General features: G+C 39.6%; 1 pseudogene; it reads left to right on the top strand.

Moving 5' to 3' along the window:
- The window catches only part of LOC131990108 (scavenger receptor cysteine-rich type 1 protein M130-like), a 70,716-nt pseudogene extending 54,352 nt beyond the window's left edge, over positions 1–16,364 (top strand).
- Positions 16,365–16,977: the final 613 nt, after the last annotated feature.

Below are 16,977 nucleotides of genomic sequence, written 5' to 3'. Positions count from 1 at the left end.
TAATCTATCATTCAAAAGTTTTTCAAAAATTTTGAAATTTTAAAAAGATATTACTGATAATGTGGTGATGGTGTGATGATATATATATTTAAAAAAAAAAAAAATTGCTCTTCTTCTTCTTCTTCTTCTTTTCTAGTCTTTTCTTCTTTAACATATAGCACTCCTGTAGCAATGACAGTTAGCTCTTAAAGTTATGTACTTACTTGATTCCTGTGGTCTACGTCTAGTACCATCAGGTTGAATGCACTTATTGTAAGTCGCTTTGGACAAAAGCGTCTGCTAAATGACATGTAATGTAATGTAATGTAATGATGGACTTTATGAAACGAAAAGCCTCACTATTTTACAAAATTGCTACTTCTTCTCTTGGTAATGACTCTAACCAGTTAAAGATGACTTGGCAGAGGGACTTGGGTGGAGAGATTAGAGGTGATAGATGGGAAATAATTGTGGCTGATTGTGGTAAATATGTGAGAGAGGCAAGGGGTAAACTTACACAATATAATGTATTACATAGATACTACTACACACCATCGAGACTGTTTAGGACAGCGGTTCCCAAACGTTTTTAGCCGCGCACCCCCTTCTATGTCCCAACCGGGTTGAAGCACCCCCAATACCCCACACCTCAAAAAGAAAAAAAAATGCAACAAGCTTTTTATAGCCATATTGAAGGCGGCATGTTTAATCATGCTCAAATGACCAAAACACACATGTAATAAAATAATCAAGATCACAACAATGCGCTCTCGCATTTGAATTAATCTGTAACACAGTTTCAATATGATGCAACAAAGTTATGCGCAAGCTTCCACTTTTAAGAGTAAAGAGGACGATGACAGGATCAGGATCAGAGGCAGAAAGCACTTAAGTTGTATATGTACTAAGTTTGCATGTACCTGAGCCTTGTAGGGTTGAAATGTTCAATAAAAACTTGAATTAAAAAGAAAAGAAAAGGAGAGATAGTGCAGAGTATCTTCAGACCATCAGTCTCTGTCTTTGTCGCTGCCTGTTCTCTGGAGGGCACCGTCCGTTCATCATGCGCCCTACTGTGCGTTCCCATGATGCTTTGCGCTTGGAGCGCCGCGGTGGCCTCAGTCGCCATGTTGAACACCTGCTCCCCACCATTAGTAAACACCTTCAGCTTCGCTGGATACATAAAGTGAGATTTTATTTTCCTTTCACGTAATTCCTTTCGTATTCCGGTATACTGGCTCCTCTTCTTCATTACTGCTGCTGAGTAGTCTTGGTTGAAATAAATCCTCTCATCAGCATACATGATCGGGGCCCTCTTCTTCTCCCAGGCCGCTTGGAGAACTCTCTGCCTTGTCTGCCAGGTTAAGAACTGGACAACTATTGAACCAGGTCCCCCAAAAGAAACCAGAGGATGGAGAGGCAATCGGTGCGCAGCAATTATGAACAGTTTGTTCCCAGGAATGTCAAGCTTTACAAATATCAGCTCATCTAAGAATTTCACCATATCCGCTCCCTCAGACTCCTCTTTCACCTGGTGAATCCTAATAGTGTTCTGCCTCGATTAGCTCTCAAAATAATCGAGTTTCTCAGCCATGAGACTTTGTTGTACCAGCAGATGAGTCAATATTTCATTCATAGTTGCCTCTTTATCCTCCAGATCACTGATTCGTTGTTGCGCGGCCGAGATTTCTCCTTTCGTGCTTTTAATCTCTGCCTGCATTTCATTTATTTTACTTCCAGCGTTAATTTAGCTATTTCTTGTTTCGTTTCGCCTGAGTGCTTATTGAAATCAGCACGGAATGCACCAAGTTCAGCTTTTATACTCAGCATCAAACTTTGTAGGTCAGTTTCTTTACAGGTTTAGTCTCTCCCGAGTTCATGCCACCACTGCACGTTTGATATAGTTTTGCAACTTTCAGTCTTTAGTCTGCATTTCCACAGGGTTTTTTCAAAACAAATTACAGCTCAACACAGCCACTGTCTCTCCGCTCTGCTCAGCCGTGCCTCATCAGGTATGACAGGATGTAATGATTTTAACTCCTGATAATGTATAAAGGCAGAGATTTTTAATTAGGGACAGGTCACATTACTTTGGGAATGGCTTGGTTTGAGCTGCTAGTGTCCAGCAGCAGGTTCTTTGGTTGTCACCATAACAGGCACCAATGACCTGCTGGACACAGTGTTGATCAGCTCAGCCAGTCAGGACCCGTCAGTATCTACACACCTGCATGGTGTTCATCACCATGGCAACTCCTTAAAAGGAGGAAGTCCAACCCCATCACTTTTTTATGAGGTCACCTTTTTGGCAGAGATACAGAGTGAAAGAGGGAGAAAGAGGAGAAGACTGGCAGGAAAGGGCTCCGAGCAGGGTTCCACCTGGACTGCCTGCTGACTTCTGTTATTCTGGAAACAGATTTTTATCCTGTGCTGTAGATCTCTCCTGAGCAGGAGGAAGAGAACAGATGATCATGTTGTGTTGTTGCTTGCAAACAAATTAAAGCTGTTTTAAAATGGATAACAGAAATGGAGTGTAATAAATGTAAATGTAGTGGGAACATTGCAGCAGTCTCTGGTGTTATAAAGATGCGTTCTGTAGTCAGTGATGAACTAATGTTGGAAATGTGCTGCAGTCCAGTTTGATTCACTGGATTATAGTTAGAGAGAATCTTTTCATTCTGTGTCTGGTGTCTTTTACCTCTCTGTTTCTCTTCTCTCTCCTCTCCAGACTCTGTCAGGCTGGTGAATGGGACCAGTCTGTGCTCAGGCAGACTGGAGCTGAAGTCTGACCAGTCTAACCAGAGCTGGTCCTCAGTGTGTGAAGCTGACTTTGACCAGCAGGATGCAGAGGTGGTCTGCAGGGAGCTTGGCTGTGGGGCTCCTTCAGTCCTCCAGGGGGCGCTCTATGGAGAAGGGGAGGCTCCAATGTGGACCAAAGAGTTCCAGTGTGGAGGAGATGAGTCTGCTCTCCTGGACTGTAGAAGCTCAGGCTCAGATAGAAACACTTGCTCACCTGGCAGAGCTGTTGGACTCACCTGCTCAGGTAGAAGAGGAGCTGCAGCTTTCATTTGGTTCATTGCTGTTCTCATCAAACTCACTTTATTCTTTTACTGATGACTCTCTTAATTGTCTTCAGAACCAGGTGTTAGGTTGGTGGGAGGAGACAGTCGCTGTGCAGGAACACTGGAGGTGAAACATGAAGGAGAATGGAGACCAGTGGTTGAATCTTTCTCTGCCTGGACCCTGACGACAGCAGCAGCTGCCTGCAGAGAGTTAGACTGTGGTTCCGCTGTTTCTCTAGAACAGAGATGGGAGTCCTCAGACAGATCTGTGTGGATGATCAGGTCTTACTGTGTCCAGTCTGGATCTGCTCTGAGGGACTGTTCATCTTCATCTTCAGATTCCTCTCGGCCTATCCTGGATCTCGTCTGTTCAGGTAAGCCTGTCAGTGACATCATCTATGACATCATGAATGAGAGAAATGTTTCCAGTGAGTTCCTTCCTCTGTCACAGTGACAGTCAGTGGTTTATAATCTATATATCTTATATCTTCATATGTGTCTTTGTTTATCCTGGATCTCACCTGTTCAGGTAAGCCAAGAGTTTCCCTCAGAGTATTGTAAACCCGGCTGCTAGCAGAGCTTTAGTGGACTCACATCCTCGTATCAGGGAGGATGAAACTCATTTAGTGCAGATATTTGAAAAAAAGAAACTGTCTAACATTACAATACAGTGAAACCGACTGCAGTACACACACACACACACACACACAGTTCTTATTAATGCTCCCTAAACACACACACACACACACACACACACACACACACACACACATCCAGGACGTGAACCACGCCATCCTCTGACTTGAAGTTTTTGATGTTTTGAAGTTTTTTTATTTTGCACAAATAAGACAAAAGACAAGGATAAAGAGATAAGAACAAAAGGAAGGTGCAAGGTAGCAGCAAGAAACCCAACAGGGCTTCTACAGGCCTCTACCTATATTAAAATTCACAAGTTAAATTAAAACAAGTAACTGTCACACAAAAATAAAATGAAATAAAATGAAAATAAAAATGAAGCAAATTATAACTATATTAAAAGTAAAATAAAACAAAAGCGTAGAAATGTGTGTGTGTGCGTGTGTGTGTGTGTGTGTGTGTGTACATGCGTACCTGTGCATGAATGTGTGAACTACTTAGTGACCTGAGCAATCAGAGCAGCCACTCAATTGTTCTTGTATATACTCAGAGAGGAAAACTGTATTGAACTATTGAATTGATCATTCCAGAGTATTGATCCTCTGTATTTTAAGGAGAACTGCCCGAGGGTCGTACGATAGTGAGGCGGGTGTAATCTTGTTAGTTGTCTAGTTTTGTACTTATGTAATTGTGAGTTGACATGGAAATATTCACTCAAAGCTTTAGGAATGGGATTTGGAATATACATATACTTAGAAAGATAAAAATGCATATTTGGTATATATTGATCTGAAAAAATGTCATTATCTTGAGTTTTTGGAAAAGGGAAGCAGAAAGATCCAGTAGTTTTGAAAATGTGGCAGTTCCAACAAATCTTTTCTGAACAAGATAAATACTATGGAGGTTGGAGGCATAGGTACTGGCCCAAACAATGTTACAGTATATAAGATGTGGATAAATCAAGCTGTAATATAAAGTCAGTAGACAGATTAACCAGGTCATGAATTTTCGTGATGACACCAAGCGATCTGTAACTTTACTACAGACCAGGTTGATGAGCTCTTTCCAGCTTAAACTCTCATCAACCAGAACTCCTAAAAACTTTGTGGAAGTAACCTGGGACATTTCTGTTCCATTGATTATAATTTTTGTTTCATCTCTGCAGTATTTCTTGTTTCTATTAGCAAATATAATAAAATTAGACTTTTTTATATTTAGAGATAATTTATTAGATTGAAACCATTTGAAATTTGTTCCATGCCACTGTAAGCATCGGAGATAAGGGAGTTAAGATTTTTATTTGCTAAGATCACGTTGGTGTCATCAGTAATTTGGAAGATACAGCAGGAAGGTCATTAATATATATGAGGAACAGCAACGGTCCCAGGATAGAACCTTGAGGGACCCCACACATTATTTTAGTCCTGCCTGATACTGAACCATTCACAAATACATATTGTTCTCTATCATATACATAGCTGCACAACCATTTCAAAGTCTTTAATAAAAAAACTGAAGCATTATGGTTTTCATGAACAATGTCATGATTGACTGTATCGAAGGCCTTGGACAAATCTAAAAAGATACCAAGAGCAAATTCATTGTTATTCATAGCTGCATAAATTTTGTCAACAAGCTGTAATAAGGCCATGTATGCCCAGTGTTTCTTTCTAAACCCATATTGGTGTTCATAGAGGATATTTTGTGCATCTAAATCTTCTAAAATTCGCTTGTGGACCAGTTTCTCTAAAACCTTTGAAAAACAGGGCAGAATTGATATTGGACGGTAATTTGTAAAGCTACTAGGGTCCCCAGATTTAAAAAGAGGAATAATTTTAGTGACTTTCATACTTTTAGGAACAACTCCATTTTCCATAGACTTTCCACAGATGTATGTGAGTGGTTGTACAATATGAAAACCAACCTCCTTAAGCAGTGATGCACTTATTTCATCATGACCTGCTGCAGAATTATTGAGATCAGCTATTATTTCCTGTACTTCAGTAGCACTTTGTGGATCAAATTGCAATACAGAGGGATAATGACCATACAAGTAGTCAAGTGGACTTCCAGCTGTCTTCTTGATTCTACTAGAGAGAGAGACACCCACATTAACAAAAAAGTGATTAAAACTACAGGATATATCATACGGGTTGTTTATTATTCTCCCGTCACTCAAAAATTGTGATGGGAGTGCAGAAGATGCTTTTGTTTTGTTTAATAGTAGATTGATGTTTTTCCAAGTGGATCTAATATTACTAGCAGATTCCTTACATTTCTGAGTGAAGTAATTCTTTTTTGAGATATGAAGTAAGTGGGTGAATTTGTTTTTATATTTCTTGTAATTTGTAGAATTTAATAGGCATGGGTTTGATAAGAATTTTTTATATAATTTGTTTTTTTTTACAGAAGCCAGTGGTAAACCAAGGTTTGCCATAATTAGAGTCCCTCATTTTATCATATTTGACCAGGGGAAAACATTCATGAAAGACTGAATTAAATGAGTCCATAAAGACTTGATAGGCTATTTCTACATCACATTCTTTAAGAACATTTTCCCAAGATATATCACCAATCAAAGATTTAAAACGATCCGTATTTTTCTTGTTTAACAGTCTGCATTTGTAATCATTAGATTACAAATTAGTCCAAACAATTAGTCTGTTTGTTTGCATTAGCAAATGTAAACTGAAATATTGGTAAATGATCTGAAATATCTGCATATAGAACACCGCTTTGACTTTTATGACCTAAAGAGTTTGTAAAAATGTTATCAATTAGAGTAGCAGAAGTACTTGTTACTCTGGTGGGCTTATAGATCAAAGGGTACAGATAACTGGAATACATGGTATTCAAAAAATGTCCTGTTTGTGTGTTTCTCACTCATGAACCTATTGATATTATAGTCTCCAAGCAGATAACATCATTTTCCCTCCTTGTTTATCAGATCTAGTGTAATTGAAAGAGCCTCAGAAAAGTGATCAATATCAGTATCAGGAGGACGATATATACAGCCAATTATCACATGTTTCCCACCAAAGTAGGAACAAGAGGGGATTTCCACAAAAACAGATTCTGCAATAACAGATTGAGATTGTAACATAAGATCTTCTCTATGGATAAAGTGGATATCTTTATGCAGAAAGAGGGATACTCCACCTCCTACTCTTAACTCTCTGCAGCAATGAACAGCATTATAATTGGATAAGTCATAGCTAGATTCCACATCTGTAGCCAACCAAGTTTCTGAAAGGCCAATAACAGAAAATTCATGTTCCAAACTGGACAAGTAATGAATTAAAAAGTCATAGTTCTTAGGAAGGCTGCGTATATTGAGATGAAAGGAAGAAAATACATTTATACCTAATGGGAGAGCACGACAGAAGCAGTTAAACTGACTCTCATCATAATATTTACAATTTGCTGACCCATCTATTGCTAAATTTAAAAAGTTTGAGTCAGGGTCATAACAGCCATTACACTGCAAATCATTTTCATTATTGATTTTAAATGGATTAAAGATTAAGTGATCGGGGTAATTGTGTTTTTTTATCCCAGACAAGAGGCTAATGCATTCATTATTATTGAGACTATGGAAGGGAAACAGTAATACATTCATCACATGTCCAGTGTATCCAATTATTAGCATTTAACTCATTAGTGGGCGTACATTATTGATGGAATAGACGTTGGCAAAGTCCACAAGTGAAATCCAAGAGTTTCACACATCTCTGACATTTTTGACAGATGTTTTTTAACGTCATGAGATGTGATCAAATACTAATATGAATGAGATACAATGGGGGAGATGATCCGGTTCATGTGCTGAATAAATCATGGCGCCTAAGGAGAGTCACTTTTCCCCTGAGGAGCTTGAGGAGATAAAAAAAGTCTCTTGACTTTCTCTCGGCAGAGAGTACTACGATTGCAGCACAACAAAGGACAATTATGAACCTTGTAGCCGAAATCCAGGCATTAAAGCAGCTGAACACGGAAAAGGACAGAAGAATTACTTTTCTGGAAAAACGAGTGGACGATCTTGAGCAGTATTCCCGGAAGAACGAGCTAATCATCAGTGGTCTGAGAACAAAGCACAGATCATATGCCGGTGTGGCGGCTCCAGCTGAGGGGAGGGCTGACAGCCGGGGAACGGAGGAGACTGAAGCCGAAAGGGAATCACTGGAGCAACAGGTAGTAAGTCCTGTACGGCTCAGAAAGTTTACTATCGACTGCGACGATATTGAAGCTTGCTACACATCATCCAGTAAGAACAAAACTACACCGCCGGCGATTGTCCTCCGATTTACAAACCGAAAGAAAAAACAAGCACTCCTAAAACAAGGAAGGAAACTTAGAGGAACGGATGTGTATATCAATGAACACTTAACTAAAAAGAATGCAGACATTGCTAGAAAAGCTCGTGTCCTGAAAAAACTCAAAATGATTCAAGCAACATGGACAACAAACTGTATGATTTAAATAAAACAGAATGGATAAACACCAGAGGAAGCGAAAGTACTCGTCATCCGTGATGTCAGAGAACTGGATTAACCTGCATGACGGACTATTTACCAGATTACGAACAACTTAATTTCAAAAGTTATACCGTCTACAAATCACAGGACATTGAAAACGACATTGACCCTGAAAATAATTTCTACAGCAACAACCACCATGACTGTAAATATTACACAGAAGAGCAATTCATGAAACGACATGCAAAGACAGTTGGAACAATATCAATGATCCACTTCAACAGCAGGAGCTTGGATACAAATCTCTCAAAGATCGTATTCTGTTTAGAACAGTTGGGCAACAAGTTCACTATTAAAGCGATATCAGAAACCTGGTTGAATGAGGGACTGACTGATATGGTGCAGATTCAGGGATATGATGGTTACTTTATAAACAGACCAGCAGCAACAAGAGGTGGAGGGGTTGCTTTATATATAAATAAATCGTACAGGAGTCATGTGGTCAGTAATATGTCATTTGCCATAGAAAATATAATGGAGTGTGTCACAGTAGAAATAAATATGGTACTCGAAAAATATAGTAATAAGTTGTATTTATAGAAACCTGGTTCCTGTATTGACATCTTTAGAGAAAGGTTGTCTGAACTGGGTAACTTTAATAACACAAAGTTGTTCTTCATTTGTGGGGATTTTAACATCGATTTGTTAAATCCAGGAGAGCATAACACAACTACAGAGTACATTAATTCCATCTATAGTTCAGGTTTATATCCTGCTATTACACACCCAAGCAGAATAACTACTCATAGTGCTACACTCATTGACAACATATTAACCAATGTGATTGATCGGAAAATAGAAAGTGGACTTTTAATTAGTGATATTAGTGACCACCTTCCTGTGTTTGCAATCATCCACAGCTGCACTAATATGAACAATAAATATGGTAAAACTTTTCAAATAACAAGACAAATAACACAGAAGTCAATGAATAGTCTAAAAGAAGAACTATGGAAACAGGAATGGAAATCTGTTTATGTGGAAAATACAAATGAAGCTTATGAAGCATTTCTGACCATCCTAATACCCATGTATGCAAAACATTGCCCTCTTGTTAAAAAAGTTATAAAACAAAATGAAGTACATAATCCATGGATGACCAAAGGAATACTGAATGCATGCAAGAAGAAAAATACTCTGTACAAAAAATTCTTAAGGAAAAGATCTATGGATACAGAATATAACTATAAGAAATACAAAAATAAATCGACTATAATCATGAGGAACTGTTAAAAAGAGTATTAAAGTAGACTATTAGAGGCTAATAAAAACAATATAAAAACTACATGGAATCTGCTTAATAATATCATTAAGAAAAGGAAAGGGAAGTCTGACTATCCAAACAAATTTTTAAATGGAAATAATATAGAGATTAATGATATGAATATAGCTGCAGATGAATTCAATAATTTTTTGGTAAATGTAGGTCCTGATCTGGCTAAAGATATAGTTAACACTGGAAACAGAATGTAGAGAGTAAATGCATAAATATTAAAGAAACTATATTTATAAAGGGAACGGATGAGATCGAGATTATTGATATTGTTAAAAAACTACAAAGTAAGAAATCAGTAGATTGTGATGGACTCAGTATGTCCCTGGTAAAACATATAATTGAATGTAAAGCAAAACCCCACACACACATCTGTAACCGGTCCCTATTAACTGGTGAATTTCCTCAAAAAATGAAATTAGCTAAAGTTGTGCCTATCTACAAGACAGGAATTAAATGTATTGTCAAACTATAGACCTGTCTCATTGTTACCACAACTGTCAAAAATATTAGAAAAAAATATTCATTAAAAGATGAGACTTTAACTACACATGCATTGGTAGATTTTGTAGACAAGATAACATCAGCAATAGAAAAGAAAGAATATGCAATAGGTGTGTTTCTTGATCTGAAGAAAGCTTTTGATACCGTAGACCATGAATTGTTGATGAGAAAGTTGATAAGATATGGAATTAGAGGAACAGTATACGATTGGATATTGAGCTATTTACAGGACAGAAAGCAATATGTAGAACTACAAGGAACAAGATCTAAAATACAGAACATTACTTGTGGGGTCCCCCAGGGGTCAGTGTTAGGCCCTTTTCTGTTTATTTTGTACATAAATAATATCGGTGAAGTATGTAATAATTTGAAGTCCATTACATTTGCAGATGACACAAAAACTTGCAGTAACTCCTGGATACGGTGGAAAGAGAACTTTCAATGTTAAAGGCGTGGTTTGACAAGAACAAATTGACATTGAATCTAAGTAAGACAAAAATTATTATTTTTGGTAATCGCCAAAATAAGAAATAAGAAACTGAGGATAAATAACACAGTAGTTACTTGTTCAATTTCTATTAAATTTCTAGGAGTTATAATTGATGATGAAATACATTGGAAGGGACACATAAGCTACATTAAGTTAAAGGTATCAAAATCAATTGCAGTGCTACTAAGCTAAGCACCAGGGGCCTCGTTTATCAAAGAGTGCGTAGCTTTCATACTGAAAGATGGCGTACTCCCAAAACTAGGAAAGTACGCAAACTCACCTCCACATGTATCAAACTGTGCTTACGCAGGTTCAGCACCTTTCCTTGATACATCCCAACCAGCTGGAACTGATCCACATGACGAGCCACCAGCCACGCCCCGGCTCCTCCCCAAAATGAATACGCAAATGACATGCAAATGACTATAAATCGCCGGCATGCCCGCTGATTATCGACAAAACGACAAATCAACTTACTGCCACTGCAGCGAGGTGGACGTGGTGATCTCCAGGTGGAGGCAGGAAAAATTAGCTTTTTAGTGCCTCAGGTCTGGGATCAGCAATAAGGAGTCACTGTGGCTGTTAACCAGCCGGACCAGAGAGCTGCACCATGGCAGAAGGTCCCTCAACACACGCTCCTTCTAAACGCCACCGTTATTGAACGGTCAGCAGCAGTACGCAGGTGAAGTCTAAAATATGAAAATAGGTGAAAGAAAATCATCTATCCCCTCATATTTAGAACGGGTTATTGATGGTGGAAAACGGCATTTTCCTTCAATTTTCCGAGAGCTATAAACTATAAAAATAATGCCAGTTGTGTGTAGTATGAGTTTAGATATGTTCACTTTATAAGTTCACTTTTCATACATGTGGCGTGTGCGGAAAAAACAGCGTACGCAAAGTTTTTGTCCGTACGCAGCGTTGATACATGAGGCCCCTGGTCAGTCTGACCTCATTATAAACATGGTATTGCTCTTTTATTCTCTCCTACTTGACCTATTGTGTCGAGGTATGGGGAAGCACTTACAAAACAGACACAGAGCCGATATATATTGTGCAGAAAAGAGCTATTAAAATAGTTTGTAACGCTGACTACAGGCAGCCAACAAAACAATTTAGAGACTTAGTAGATTTTAAAATATCACAGTTTATGTTTAAAGTAATTAATCAAAAAGTTCCACAAAGTATTCAGGGGTTGTTTCAGGTCAGAGTAAGTACACATGCCCTGAGAGGTATATATGTACTGAAAACACCTGATAAGGACCAATTCAAAGTATCACTGCATTACAAGTAAAGGAGTGAGAATATGGAACAGCTGCAGCCATGAAATGAAACCATGCACAACAATTGTTAAGTTAAAAAGGCTTTTGAAAAATGATATGCTAAAAAAGTATAGCCTGCAAACTGGATGAGGATGTTCCTGTAACTGCCTTCAGTGTTTTGTTTTGTTGTTGTTTGTTTGTTTGTTTGTTTTCTTTGCGGGAGTAATAGAAATTCTAAGATCTAAGTTGTTTGATATACTATAGTTGACTAATAAGAAAATAAGTAAATAAATAAATAATAATAATAATAATAATAATAATAATAATACATATTTATTTGACATTAAGTGGCTATATATAGAGATAAAATTTCTTATTTTGAAGTGTTGAGTATCAGGGGATAGGCCTAGATAAGTATTTTATACTTCAGCCTACTCCCTTTTTTTTCAAACCAAAATGATATAAGGAAACGGGTATTGAATATTAAGTTAACTGGTTCTTATTTCTATCTTATTACTTAGACGGGGCAGATGCATGTATATGTATAGGGCTTTATATACTGTATGTGTGTTAATGTTTATATGTTTATGTACATCTGTTTAATGGTGCCTATGTGAGTATGTGTGTGAATATGTATATGCATCTAGCCTACGCTGTTGTAGTTTATGTTGTTTATTTTTTCGGTTTGAAAAGAAGAATTAATAAAATGAAATGAAAATGAATGAAAGAACCGGACAACTATTATTATTTTAGCAATTATGAACAGTTTGTTCCCAGGAATGTCCAGCTTTACAGATATCAGCTCATCTAAGAATTTCACCATATCTGCTCCCTCAGACTCCTCTTTCACCTGGTGAATCCTAATATTGTTCTGCTCTCAAAAAAATCTATAAATAGTCTATATATCTATAATGGTCTTTTACCTCTCTGTTTCTCTTCTCTCTCCTCTCCAGACTCTGTCAGGCTGGTGAATGGGACCAGTCTGTGCTCAGGCAGACTGGAGCTGAAGTCTGACCAGTCTAACCAGAGCTGGTCCTCAGTGTGTGAAGCTGACTTTGACCAGCAGGATGCAGAGGTGGTCTGCAGGGAGCTTGGCTGTGGGGCTCCTTCAGTCCTCCAGGGGGCGCTCTATGGAGAAGGGGAGGCTCCAATGTGGACCAAAGAGTTCCAGTGTGGAGGAAATGAGTCTGCTCTCCTGGACTGTAGAAGCTCAGGCTCAGATAGAAACACCTGCTCACCTGGCAGAGCTGTTGGACTCACCTGCTCAGGTAGAAGAGGAGCTGCAGCTTTCACTTGGTTCATTGCTGTTCTCATCAAACTCACTTTGTTCTTTTACTGATGACTCTCTTATTTGTGTTCAGAGCCTGTCAGGTTGGTGGGAGGAGACAGTCGCTGTGCAGGAACACTGGAGCTGAAACATGAAGGAGAATGGAGACCAGTGTATGGCCCTGACTGGACCCTGAAGAGAGCAGCAGCTGCCTGCAGAGAGCTAGACTGTGGTTCTGCTGTTTCTGTAGAAGAGAGAGAGGAGTCCTCAGGCAGATCTGTTTGGGTGATCAGATCTGACTGTGTCCAGTCTGGATCTGCTCTGAGGGACTGTGCATTTTCATTTTCCTTTCTGTATATCCTGGATCTCATCTGTTCAGGTAAGCCTGTCAGTGACATCATCTATGACATCATGAATGACAGAAATGTTTCCAGTGAGTTCCTTCCTCTGTCACAGTGACAGTCAGTGGTTTATAATGGACTGGACTGTAAACATCCTAAAGTGTAGAGAAGTGTTCTTGTTTCTGGAGACATAGACTGCTGAGCTTCACCTGACAGGACACACCTGGAGGAACCTGTCTGCTTCAGCCGCTCACCTCTCTGTATTTACAGACCTGCTTCAGCCAATCACCTCTCTGTATTTACAGACCTGCTTCAGCCAATCACCTCTCTGTATTTACAGACCTGTTTCAGCCAATCACCTCTCTGTGTTTACAGACCTGTTTCAGCCAATCACCTCTCTGTGTTTACAGACCTGTTTCAGCCAATCACCTCTCTGTATTTACAGACCTGTTTCAGCCAATCACCTCTCTGTATTTACAGACCTGTTTTAGCCAATAACCTCTCTGTATTTACAGACCTGTTTCAGCCAATCGCCTCTCTGTATTTACAGACCTGCTGCTTCAGCCCAACATCTCCTGGTCCTCCTCCATGGACGGGGTCTCTAATGCCCAGCAGCAGCAGCATCAGGAGGAGTTTCAGGTTTTCAGAGGCTCCACCTTCACCATCAGCTGCTCCATCCAGCATCAGTACCCAGGAGGCTCCTTCCAGCTCTCCTTCACCTCCTCCACCTCAGCAATCAACTACACCCAGCCAGCTGTCAATCACTCTGCTGACTTCCTGTTTCCTAACCTCACCCAGCCAGCTGTCAATCACTCTGCTGACTTCCTGTTTCCTAACCTCACCCAGCCAGCTGTCAATCAGTATGCCCACTTCCTGGTTCCTGCTGCAGAGCCCGCCCACCAAGGAAGCTACAGCTGTGTTTATCACGTCCATGTTTTCTCTCATAACTTCTCCTCTGAGAGCCGTCAGCTCTCTGTCTCTGTTGTAGGTAAGCTGAATGTTTACAGGTTTGTTAAAGAAGATTCATCAAACAGACTGAAAATGATCAGCTGCCAACAGAGTTCATGCATGTTGTTGTTTCTGCATGTGACACTGGCCCTCATTTATCAAACGATCGTAGAAACGAGAGCAGATCTGAGTGTAGATTTTGTCTTACGACAGGGTTCACGTGGGATTTATCAAACGTTCGTATCTCGCCAATCACAGCGTGAGAATGGTCGGCTGTTGATAAATGTGGCGACTTGAAACAAGCGTCAATTAAATACCATGCACTATTATATATAATGTATACAGTATATATAATATAATATATACCCGACCCAGATGGCTCGCCCCGAGAGTTTACAGCACCGAAGGATCCAATACGACCAAAAAGAAGATTTTTTTCCCCCTAAAGTCAACTTCATTAGCAAATTGCACCATTACAAATAACAACAGGGGCAATATAGACATTTTACAGAAATACGCAGCGACAGAGATTTATGAAATAAAAGTACTTATAGTTATAAACTCAAACAAGTTCAGTGAATATTTTACATTCGGAGCACAGACTTAAAAGTTTTCACAACTTTGTGGTTGAAGGAGGTAAACATGTTTTAAAGTCAGTTTTAATCCAAAAGAAGAGGAATTTCTCAGAGTCAGAAAGTGAAACGCTGACGTCCAACATCTGCAACAACAAACTGGTTTAGTTTGGCAGAAGAAAAAGTAAAAAGGAAGAAAATCAGTGGTGCTGTCAGCAGAGTAGCAGTGGAGCATTAAACTCCTGATGAGGTTGGAATATTTCATTTATTCATGGTGATATATCAAGCCTAATAGCCTATATAATATGTAAATATTGTTGTTATTATGATCGAGAGCTATTATTCACTTCTTTACATTAATAATAATTCTGTCCCAGTCAGAGGAGCTGAGGCTGATTGAAATGTTTCTATTGGGTCAGAACCGCTGGTGGAGGAGACGCTGACGCTCCAGTATCAGAGCCAGATAACAGTAAACAGCAGAAGACAACTTTTAATTATTAATAATAATAATAATAATAATTAACATTTAATAGCCTCTGCTCGTATTCTGGTTAAAGAATTTCACGGTTGCAGGGAGTATTTATTTTTAATAAGGTTTTATTAATAAATGATATAGCTAAAACATGCTTTGGTTTGTCACCATAAAAAAAACATGGCAGAGTTTTATCAGCTCCAGGCATCGATACAATAGTCTCAGATCAGTTCTCAGACTCAGACGCGTCGACTTAACGCTGACTCAGATTTGTTTACACGAGCTGAGAGCAGACTGAGATCTGATCCTCCTCACGTCCAAATTGCTAAATGGCGTACGCCCGTTTGATAAATGAGGGCAACTGTGACTCCTGTCATTGTATATGTTTGGTTACTATATGAGCTGTGTAACACAAAGTGTATAATGACAACAGCAAACACTGAACTGTAGGACAGAGCATGTTTGGTTACCAGGATAACTCTGGTTCTCTGAGAACTGAGTGAGATCTGTCCCAGCAGCCCTGAGCTCCTAACTCGCCATTTTCAAGAGGCGTTCCTCCAGCGGACAGAAGCCAGAAGATCCGTCACTCAGAGCTCAGAGAACCAGAGTTATCCTGGTAACCAAACGCTTTCTTTCCACCTCCCTCACTGTCTCACTGTGTGTCTGTGTGTTTGATCAGATCCACCAGATCCACCAGATCCGAGACCTTTTATCATCAGAGCGGTCGTCCTGACGCTGATTCTGCTGGTGGCGAACATTGCCTCTTACTTCTATTTTAAGGTACTGACACTCGTCTGTTGTTTAGACCGCCGACTGAAATGAAGCACTATGTCTGTTTTATTGAACTGAAGAGAGCAGGAAGTGACATCTGTGTGCGTCATGTCTCTCCAGACCCACAGGGTCTACAGGGTCTACAGGGTGCAGAAGCCCCGCAGACGGGAGGACGTGGAGCTGGATTATTATAACCTGGGTGTTCCTGCAGCTGAAGGAGGGCCGACTGAAGAATAAGGAGCTCAGGGAGCAGAGTAGCACCTCCAAGCTGCTCGTCTCACACCCACATGGATTTACATTCACAAGTTCCCGTCAATAATCAGGATTTGTTACATTACATTATGTTGAAAAGACCACAACATGTCCCTGAGCCTATCGGTTCCTCCAGAAGACCTAAAAACACCTCACTAAAGTAAGAGGTGAGAGCAGGTCTACAGAGTCCAAGCAGCCGGCACGATTCAAAGCAAACACACAGTGACCCAGGCCGACCAGGAACAACCAGCAGGATCATGTTAAATATCTAAACACTGTTAGAGCCGGGGCTCTTAAAGCCTCCCGCACTCTGTATTCACTTGTTTTGAGTCTTTTCTAAAAACCAAGTCTAGATCAAAAGAACCGGGGCAGCTCACCATTTATTAAAAGAACACAAGAAAGGATCACAAGTGGCAAAAAGTTCCTAAATTCACAGTTTTCTTCTGGCTGTGGGACCCACCCAGGCAACAGGTTGGGCTTTGTCGCAATTGGTCAATTTTGTATGGTGACTCAGTAGCCAACCCATACTGGACACCTCGTGATATTTCATTTAAAAACTAGACACCTTCCCTTTCTACTTAGTAGAATAGTTTTTAGGCCTATGGTGTCTTGTACTTAT

This window comes from Centropristis striata, chromosome 17 (assembly GCF_030273125.1).
Source record: "Centropristis striata isolate RG_2023a ecotype Rhode Island chromosome 17, C.striata_1.0, whole genome shotgun sequence".
NCBI classification, from domain to species: Eukaryota; Metazoa; Chordata; class Actinopteri; order Perciformes; family Serranidae; genus Centropristis; species Centropristis striata.
The sequence above is the reverse complement of the archived record's forward strand: the minus strand, read 5'-3'. Positions and strand labels throughout refer to the sequence as shown.